Genomic DNA, 8,180 nt, shown 5'->3' on the forward strand with positions numbered 1-8,180 from the left:
GCGGCGAGCAGAGTCTACTCCTCATTGCGGTGCGTGGGCTTCTCATTGCGGTGGCTTCTCTTGTTGCAGAGCACGGGCTCTAGGCACGCGGGCTTCAGTAGTTGTGGCTCATGCGCTCAGTAGTTGTAGCTCACGGGCTCTAGAGCGCAGGCTCGCGAGCTTGTGGCACACTGGCTTAGTTGCTCCGCGGCATGTGGGATCTTCCCGGACCAGGGCTCGAACGTGTGTCCCCTGCATTGGCAGGCTGATTCTTAACCACTGTGCCAGGAGGGCAGCCTGAAGATTATTTTAAAAAATGAGATTTTTAGTTTTTTTAGCAGGTGAAATGCTTTTTAATAACAAAAATTACATATTAATTACAGGCCTCTAAGAATAAGATGTGTGGGGCTTGCTGATACGAATTTGAGAAATCTTATGTATCGTTGATGAGCAGGCATCGGAGATTTTTAGTTTAATTAGATGTGTATTTAACTAATTTAATTTATGTATATTTAACTTTTTTTGAAAACATAATGGATTCACATTCAAAATAAAGAAAAAGTATAAAAAGTTTTAAAAAGCATACAGCAGAAAGGTTTTAATCTCATAACTGTCTTCCATTTGTCCAGTTCTGACTTCCCCCTGTCCCCACAATTATAACCATTTTATTTCATTTTGTTGTATATCCTTCCAAGGTTTTCTTATACACATATAAGCAAAAAGAAACTTGATGTCTTATTTTCACACATTTTGTAGCACATTGTACTCAGTTCTTAGATATGTACCTTGCTTTTTTTACTTTATATATATATATCAGCAATTATTATATTGAAGATGTTTTTATATCAGTGCAGAGTTACATTCTTTTTTCTTTTATTAATACCTTTATAGTATACCATTGCTTTATTGTTTCCCTTTGGATTGTTAACAGTTCTGTGCTATTACATGCTGTTCCACAGTGACAAACTTTGAATATGTAACATTCTGCTCATTTGAAAATATATCTAATACATTCCCAGAAGTGGAATTGCATTGGTAATTTTTGTAGGTGTTTTCAAATTGCTGTCCAGAAGGGTTATATTGATATACATTTCTACTAGTAATATACAAGAACATGTGTTTCTGTAAGTCATAAACGGACTGTAAGTGCTAGTAAGCTTTTGCTGTGTTAACAAACAACCATACTCTGTCCATGGATTACAGTTAAAAAAAATTTTTTTTTTTGCATGTGTAACATGAGGTTTCTGTGGGTCAGCTGCGTGTTGGCCTGATTGGACTGAGTTGGGGTCCATTTGACTCCATGTCTCTTCTCATTCTAAGACCCAGGCTGATGGACTAGCCCCTATCTGAGATATGCTGTTTTCATGGTGGAAGGCAGAAACAAGATAAGGTAGCTGAGCCAAATCAGGCATTCACAGAGAAAGCTCCATATTCCATCGGCCAAAGCAAGTAACATGTCTAAGGCAAAGTAGTGGAGTAGGAAGTAAAATCCACTGTAGGGAAGTTTAGCAAGGGGGAGGACAAATTATTTATGAATGAATACAGCTTAACAAAATGTTAAATTTTTCATTTTTTGCCAAACTGGTAGGTTAAAAAAAATAGTAATCACATTGTAGTTGTAAATTGCACTTAAATTAAAGGATGTTAGCATCTTTCCTTTATTTAAGAACCACTTCTATTTCCTTTTCTTTGAATAAGTTATACTATTTGTCTGTTTTACTATTGTATTGTTAACCTTTTTCTCATTGATTTCAAAGAGCTCTTTACATATTATGGAGGCTATCACATTCCTTTGAAATGGGTTGCATATATTGTTTTTCCAAAACAGTAAGACTATGCCAAGATTATATTGCAGATTGCTCATGTTCTCTTCTGGTGGATTTATGGTTTTATTCTTTACATCTAAATCTCTATCCATTTGGAATTTATATTCCTGTTTGCCTTGGTCATGAGGTAATTGCTGAGCATTTGTTGAAAGCCACCTATATCATTAACTAGATAGAATATACTGAATTTTTCTTCTGTGTTTGGGTATTTTCTGTACTTTCTTTTCTATTCCTTTGGCTTTTCAATCCATTCAATATACATTGTTTTAATCATTGAGACTCTATATTATATTTTAATATCTGCTTACCTGAGCCCTTATGCTTTTTCAGATTTTTAAAATGATTTTTCTTATTTATTTTTTGAGGCAAACTTTTGAATTAGTTTGTGTAGTGTTTTAAGCATATGCTGGTATTTTAATTTGAACTTATTAAATTTATACTGTCATTTAGAAAGAAATGATATTGATGCTACCTATCCAGGAACATGGTATATATTTCCATATTGTGTTAAAGCTTTCTTCAAATAGGTCTTTATGTGAATGATCTTATTCGTAGATATTTTATCTTTCGTGTTACTAATGCTGATGGGGTCTTTTTTCCCTGTTATCTTTTGATAACTGGGGGTGATCATATATATACAAAAGCTATTGATTTCTTTATACTGCTTTTGTTCCCCACTGTAATTCTGAATTCTCATAGTTCTTCTGGGGTTTTCAATTGATTCTCTAATCTATATTTTATTAACTCCAACAAACTAATACTAAAATTATTGAACTTCAGAAAATAGTTAAGTCACTTGTTACTTAAAATCCCCACACAATTTTGTTTCACTAAATAATACTTTTATCATTTTATCTTATGTTGTGATAACTTTTGGAAGTAGCTTTCTTGTAGAGTGGAACAGGCACTAGGTTGGTAATTGGAAGACTTGGGTTCAAACTGGGGTTCTGCCTATTACTAGTTGTGTAATCTGAAGCTAGATAATTTTTGTTCCTGTACTTCACTTACCTTTTCTGTGACGTGGAACTAATATTTGTAACTGATACATTCCAGATTTGTTTTGAAAATTAAATGAATTAACCTGTGTGAAAATCGTAGATTTCTAGTTAGTAAGAACTTGATAATATTTTTATTGGAACAGGATGTCCATATTTTGCCCTAGGTCATAATTCCTTGAAAAAAAAGTGTTTATCTTTGTGTCCTCACCTTTTATGAGAATGCTCTGGTCAGAAAGATGCTCATAAAAAAATTATGTGTATTGATTCATTTTTTCCCCCTCAGTATGTCTAGTAAAATTCAAGGAACACACTCAATACTAGAACAGTGCTTATTAAGTTGACTTGCTCTTTAAGATTAAGAATAATGGTCCACCTATAAAGCCTGAATGAATCTGAAGTTTGGTCCTCAAACCAGGAAGGGCATGCATTTTTATTTTTTTAAGATGTGCATATATGATGCTGGCATATCTTACAAATGCTTTTATAGTCTTTTAGTCTGTGCTTTGACTTTAAGCAAGACTTAAAAATAAATGTTTCAGATTACAGACCCATGATTTGTTAAGAGTTAATTAACATTTAAGTGTTTTTAAATACTAACATACCATTTGATACCTAAAGAGTTCTTCAACTTTAGGGAAATTTACAAATATCAATTTATCTTTTTTTCCATTTATGAAAGTATACATTATAAACAATAAAATTTTAATATGTATAGATGGTTTACAATACAAGTGTAAATTAAACATTCTGTACATACTTACTGAGTAATTGAATGAATACAGTCTTTTGATAATGTCTGGGGTTTTTTTTTGCATTTTAATCCTGTGCATAGTCTGACTGAATTATTTTCTAAATTATGGCAGTAAGTCATTTTTGTTAACAATAGCATGAAAAATAAAGAAGCTGTGTATTTGGCAGGAGTTCTACACAGTGTCCACAAAATTCATTTTAAAAACTAGTTTTTCTTGAACATAATTTGCCTGTCAGGATTTCTCACATTTCAGCTTTTTAGTTTGTCCTTGAGTTTCTCATTTGATGTCTTGAAATTTCAGATAAAGGCAGAATCCCTTGTATTTATTTCTCCCTACAGTGCCAGTCACTGCCATCACACACATATGATGTGTTCAATATAGTAATAAACTGCTATTAATTCTCTCATTGAATTAGATAATGCCAATAAATGTGATTGTACTTATCAGAAAAAATGAAAGCTGTGACTTGAAAATTCAAGCACAAAATTTTCAGGATCGTAAATAGGTGAATTTAGTCATAAAATTAGTTCTTTTGAAAATGTGGTCATTTTTTGTGACCAGTTAAGTTCTCCCAGTCATTTTAATTTAATTGAATTTAGCCAAACTAACTTTAATTAATAAAAGATACTTTTCTTCACAATCTTATATTGATGTGTGAATGTAGAGTTATCGCCTTCTTTAAAGGGTCAAAAGTACAAGGGCTGTTCTTAAAACAAGTTTAAAAGGGTATATAACTGGAACAAAACTGAGAAGGGTAAGAAGTTTTACTTTGCAGATTATAAATTGATTTATCAAAGAATAGATTAAAGAATAGGAACTTGAGAGTCGAGAGGGACCTTAAAAATCATCTTCCCTGAGATGTTAAAGTTGTAGACAAGACCACACCACTAGTAAGGAAGGAATAGAGGCCTAGAGCTCAGGCCTCCTTTCAGCTTAGCTACGATTCTTTCCTCTGTGGTGTTCTAGACATAAACAGACTGGGCATTGTTAATAGATAATATTTTAATTTACCATGAATAAGATTTGTCATTTACTTAGTATGCAATCAAAGAAGAATATAGAGAATAGACACGTGAAATCAACTTAAAAATGAAGCTAAGTGTTCAAACGTTTTCATATTTTACTCAGTTTTCACTCTTATTTCTGCTCTGGTTAGTTAACATCAAGAAATACATAGCACAACTAGAGTGGAAAAACTTCCCTGAAAGATGTACACTAAAATATTTTATAGAAATTAATAAGTAGGCACATTGTAGCAATATCATGGTGCTACTTTTCACTTTGCTGCTGCCTCAATGTAGTGTGTTCCCTGAATTTCTTTCCAGGTTGAGAAATACATAACAGAAAGTTTGGTGGTCAAGAACACTTTTTTAAGGTATGGTCCCATTCGAATGGCTTCTCTTCTCGTGGGTTATATGGATTTTTTTTTACTCAGTAGGGGTCTTGACTATTACCACCAGAGTGATTGGTTCATGTCTTTTTCAACCTCATGAACTGACGACAGTTAGGCAACACCACTTATCACAAGGAGAGTTGATTGTGTAACGAGTAAAAAAATTAAAGTGTAAGTTAGGTTGATCTTCCTAATAGATATCTTTTCCTGAAATGATCCTTTCTGTAAGACAGAAATTTCACTACTGCAAAGTAGTTACATGGTGACCAGAAGATAGGCCTCCTTTATATGCAGTTTCACTTTCTGTGGTTTCAGTTACCCATGGTGGTCAACCATGGTCTGAAAATATTAAATAGAAAATTCCAGAAGTAAACAATTTGTAAGTTTTAAATTGTGCGACTACTCTGAGTAGCGTGATGAAATCTCACACCACTTGGCTTGGCTCTGCCTGTGATCCCCATCTATTGACATCGTCATGACTCTATGACCCAGGATCACCAGAGCACATTGATCCTCCTCTTGACATATCATCAGAAGGTCAATAGTAGCTTAATGCTATGTCACAGTGCCTGCCTCATTCACCTCACATCATCTCATCACAGAGGCATTTTTTCATCCCACATTATCACAAGAAGAAAGGTAAGTACAGTATAATAGGAAAAGTGAGGACTACTATATTTTCCCTTGGATACCCAAAGTTGTAATCATGTTAGAGAATGTTTAGAAATTATTTTTAAAAAGAGAGCCAGACTTTATGATGAGTGTACTAATTCTGATGTTTATTATCACCATAAATAGCACGAGGGTGCTATTCTTAACTGTTTTTAATTGTTGTATAAAGAATCATCTTTTGGGCTTCCTTGGTGGCGCAGTGGTTGAGAGTCCGCCTGCCGATGCAGGGGACACAGGTTCGTGCCCCGGTCCGGGAAGATGCCACATGCCGCGGAGCGGCTGGGCCCGTGAGCCATGGCCGCTGAGCCTGCGCGTCCGGAGCCTGTGCTCCGCAACGGGAGAGGCCACAACAGTGAGAGGCCCGCATACCGCAAAAAAAAAAAAAAAAAATCATCTTTTATATCAAGTTATTTGTGAGGATAGGTTAATCATCGCTCAACCTAACTTTGACGTTTAAACATTCTCTTAGCATTAAAACATTCTTATAAGCACTTTCCTGTACACTTGGTATTTAATAGCTATTAGGGTATATTTGAGATAAATTAACATTTGGTGCCTTTTGAGAACTTTGGAGGAAAGTTGTCATAACTTTGGTGTTGCCCATTTCTTCACTTGTTAGTTTTGGGACCTCGGACAAATAGTTCTCTTTGTAAGCCATGGTTCCCTCATTTCTAGTTGGGATGATACAGCTACATATCTCATATAGTTGTTTTGAATGTTAAATGAGATTATTTTATATGCATCGCAGTGACTGGTACAAAGTTCTCAAACACTAAAAGCTATCATTTTTAAATTACTTCAAATTCTTCTGAAGGAGGTAAATAGTAAGATACCAAACAGTGGGAGCTATTACTGGGAATGGCATCATCTCTTTGAGAGAAGTATGAGATGAGTTTCTAAGGTGAACACATTCTTAAAGAATGTGTTGTTGAAGAACACTGGTTGGTCAAAAATGTGATCTGAGGACAATTCATCTGTATATTCTAACTAACCAACTGACAATACAGAAGAGTATGAGGGTGGGATTATATGCCAATTCTCTTGCATAAGTGTATTACGGGGAATTGAATTTTAGGTCTTTAAAAGGAAGAGAGGCTGTTGAATTTCTTAGGTATGTTTCTAAAGAGGTCCAATGACTTATTCTACTCTAAGTCAAAGTTTTAAGCTGCACCTGATAGGTCAGTGGTGAGCTCACCAGGCATTTGGTGAATGGCTCACAGATGTACGTTGGTTGGAAGTTCTTTTTATTTTTTGAAAGAGGGAGGGTTCTTTTTTAACATTTTGTGATAAAGCAAATAACTGTAGGGGAAAAAAAAACCAATAAGTGAATATTTTCTTAATGCCTCTTGTGTCAGGTTAAAGCAACACAATATTGGTGTTGTCTGACACTGATATTAAATTCATTGTGGTTATAATACTAAAAGTTTCATTTCTCAAAAATAACCTTCCAAATTCCATGAACTATTGCTTGATGATAGGAACATGTATCAAATATTAAAGTGTTATCTGTACCTGTGACTACGTATTTCAGTTTCAGTTATTAAAATAGAGGATATTTAACAATTCTATCTTAAAAACAGGGGAATGGACATTCTTCCTTTTATTGAGAAGAGAAATATTAGAAAAACTTGTTGAAACAGTGTCTGAAAGAGGTTAAAGTTGGAAATACCTTGTTTCCTGATATTCTTTTTGAGAAGTCTCCAGCAGTGTTCACTAGCATATCTTATATTTTCTTAGCTTGTGTGAGTCTCATTTTTATATCTACAATTGAAACAACATGAGCTCAAAAGCACACTTTTTCAGGTTAATCCCATTTTCCATAATACTGCTGCGGCAATGTCAAAGAGACTCATTAAATGTTTTATGGGGTTTCTGTTGTAGTTTGTGCTTTGGTTCTCTCTGAAGATGTATTTATATTTGTACATCTGTGTTTGTAGATCATTTTGTATTTCCCACCAATTTAATTATTGTTCAGTAAGTTCTTGTCATTGCTTTTCATGCATTTGCTTTTGGTTTTAGCTTTTCGTACCATATTTACCTTAGAGAGCTTGCATATAAAACAATTAATTTGAATTTTGCTCATATATATTTTTAAAATTAGATTTATTGGAAAGTTTTCTTGCATTTTACTTTTAAAGCCACAGTACTTAACATGTTGTTAGGCATTTAATAAATGTTCAGTGAATGATAAAGTGTATCTCAGTCTACATATATTATGAAACTTTCTGGAGACCTACTTATAATAGTATAGCAAAATCACATTGGGATGTTAGTTCTGATGTAGACAATACCAGGTATGTAACCAATTGAATATCTTGAACTTTTCAGGTAATTGATAAAGAATATAGATTTATTTAACACATATTATGTGCTAGTCATTAGCACATATTTAATACTTAAATATTTTAACATTTAATGTAAAATAAAAAGAAGACATAATGGTAATTTACTATTAAGCATTGGGTTGCTTGGATCAATTCAGTTATTTAATAAAATTATCAATGACAGGATTTGAGAGAATATTTTGGAGCTGCCTTCTCTTTTGCTGACTTCTAAAATC

The sequence above is a fragment of the Phocoena sinus genome, chromosome 10 (assembly GCF_008692025.1).
Source record: "Phocoena sinus isolate mPhoSin1 chromosome 10, mPhoSin1.pri, whole genome shotgun sequence".
NCBI lineage: Eukaryota > Metazoa > Chordata > Mammalia > Artiodactyla > Phocoenidae > Phocoena > Phocoena sinus.